At 54.4% G+C, this 2,445-nt stretch overlaps 1 non-coding gene across 1 annotated transcript in view; it reads right to left on the bottom strand.

Annotated features, from left to right (window-relative positions):
• The window catches only part of LOC143278838 (small subunit ribosomal RNA), a 1,829-nt gene extending 1,355 nt beyond the window's left edge, over positions 1–474 (bottom strand). Inside the window, exon 1 of the ribosomal RNA XR_013054433.1 lies at positions 1–474. This exon is cut by the window's left edge and continues 1,355 nt beyond it. This is a non-coding gene — a ribosomal RNA (small subunit ribosomal RNA).
• Between the last annotated feature and the right edge of the window lie 1,971 nt (positions 475–2,445).

The following is a 2,445-nucleotide window of genomic DNA, read 5'->3' as shown; positions in this document are numbered from 1 at the left end:
GTCACTACCTCCCCGTGCCAGGAGTGGGTAAGTTGCGCGCCTGCTGCCTTCCTTGGATGTGGTAGCCGTTTCTCATGCTCCCTCTCCGGAATCGAACCCTGATTCCCCGCTACCCGTTGCTAACATGGTAGGCAGATCACGTACCATCGTCATTTGATAGGGCAGACATTTGAAAGATGCGTCGCCGGCTCGAGGCCATGCGATCGGCACAAAGTTATCCAGAGTCACCAAAGGACGGGCAGAACCCGACTGGCTTTGAACTAATAAAAGCGCTCTTTCCCCGAGGGGTCGGAGCTGGTCGGCATGTATTAGCTCTAGAATTACCACAGTTATCCAAGTAAATTTGGATCATCTAAGGAACCTCGACTGATTTAATGAGCCATTCGCGGTTTCACCGTACGAGGGTGTGAACTTAGACATGCATGGCTTAATCTTTGAGACAAGCATATGACTACTGGCAGGATCAACCAGAATGCAACCCGTATTCTGCGTGCCCCCGGGAGACGGTTGCAGCGCCAGTTGGGACCGCTGCTCACAGAAACGAGGGCTGAGCTCTTTCCGTGGGCGGTCCGCGGCAGCACTATCAACTGAAACCACCGGACAACAGATTCAGGGCCTGAGAGTGCAACGAATCCATCGGTCTCGGCGGGAGGCGCGCCAAGAAGAAGAAGGAGGAGGAGGAGACCAGACCGGACCGGACCGGACCCCACCCTTTCTTCCTCCTCGACACCGTCTCCCGCCCGTTTCCACGTGCCGGACGACGCCCGGTTAGAGACGGGCGCGCCCTTGACGAGATGAAGCAGGCGTTACGCTTTGGGACGCCGAAGGGGCTGGGGAGCACCAACGACCGTCAGTGAGGGAGGAGAGAAAACGCTTCTCTCGACCCGTCGTCAGCGAACGCACCGAACCTTCTACGGACCGTGAGACGCCGGCCGACAAGCCGAGCCCCGGCAAAGGAAGCCCGGCGAGGCGGCCGTGCGCGTTCACACTTGGACGCGCAGGCGGGAAGCTCGGCAGCCGGGCGGGTAGCCTGCGGGGAGCTGGTGGGCTCCCGAGACTCCCGTCCCCCGACTCGGGCCTCGCACGCCGAGCGGTCGCTAGCTTGCCAGTGCAAAAGACAGAAGCGCGGGGGCAGTAAAGCCAGGCGGACGGGTCGACCGTTGCCGGCTGTGCGCCGACCGGAGCGATCCGCCACGCCACGCCGCGTCCCCCACAACCAGGGTGTCGCATAAGGCGCTGCGAAGGTGGACCTTGATCCACATTGGGCAGAGCCTGAGTTGAGGCCCCCAGCACGTGCCTGGGGACCAGACGTTGAGGAGTAGGCCTTTTTTTTGAGGGCCCAGAAAGTATTTTGGCAATTGTAGCGAGGTTTTGGAGTTTTATCCACAACCTTTACCTGCCTTTTTTTTCTCTCCGAGCATGCCAAAGTTGAGAGAAAACGCCGTTTGGCATGGACGGGAGGAGGTGTGGAGGAGTAGTCCCATTTTTTGAATGGCAGCGGAAAGATTTTGGCAATTGTAGCGAGGTTCTTCGGACTTTTATCCACAACCTTTACCTGCCTTTTTCCTCAGCGAGCATGCCAAAGTTGAGAGAAAAACGCCCGTTCGCCATTGACGGGACCAGACGTGTGACGACTACGTCTTCTTTTTTCACGGCGCCTGAACGATTTGGGCAATTCTCCACAGCGCGGTTTACTTTTATCCACAACCTTTACCTGCCTTTTCCTCAGCGAGCATGCCAAAGTTGAGAGGAAAACGCCGTTTGGCATGGACAGGAGCAGGCGTTGACGACCAGGTCTTTTTTTTGGTCTTTTTTTTTCACAGCGCCGGAAGGATTCAGGCAATTCTCCAAAGCCGGTTACTTTTATCCACAACCTTTACTGGACCTTTTTTTCTTTTTTTCCTTTTTTCTCTCTCCGAGCATGCCAAAGTTGATAGAAAACGCGGTTCGGCATGGACGGGAGCAGGCGTTGAGGAGTAGGCCTTTTTTTGAGGGCCCAGAAAGTATTTTGGCAATTTTTTACTTTTTTATCCACAACCTTTACCTGCCTTTTTTTCTCTCCGAGCATGCCAAAGTTGAGAGAAAACGCCGTTTGGCATGGACGGGAGGAGGTGTGGAGGAGTAGTCCATTTTTGAATGGCAGCGGAAAGATTTTGGCAATTGTAGCGAGGTTCTTCGGACTTTTATCCACAACCTTTACCTGCCTTTTCCTCAGCGAGCATGCCAAAGTTGAGAGGAAAACGCCGTTTGGCATGGACAGGAGCAGGCGTTGACGACCAGGTCTTTTTTTTTGGTCTTTTTTTTTCACAGCGCCGGAAGGATTCAGGCAATTCTCCAAAGCCGGGTTACTTTTATCCACAACCTTTACTGGACCGTTTTTTTCTTTTTTTCCTTTTTCTCTCTCCGAGCATGCCAAAGTTGATAGAAAACGCGGTTCGGCATGGA

Source organism: Babylonia areolata, unplaced genomic scaffold (genome assembly GCF_041734735.1).
Source record: "Babylonia areolata isolate BAREFJ2019XMU unplaced genomic scaffold, ASM4173473v1 tig00055289, whole genome shotgun sequence".
NCBI lineage: Eukaryota > Metazoa > Mollusca > Gastropoda > Neogastropoda > Buccinidae > Babylonia > Babylonia areolata.
The sequence above is the reverse complement of the archived record's forward strand: the minus strand, read 5'-3'. Positions and strand labels throughout refer to the sequence as shown.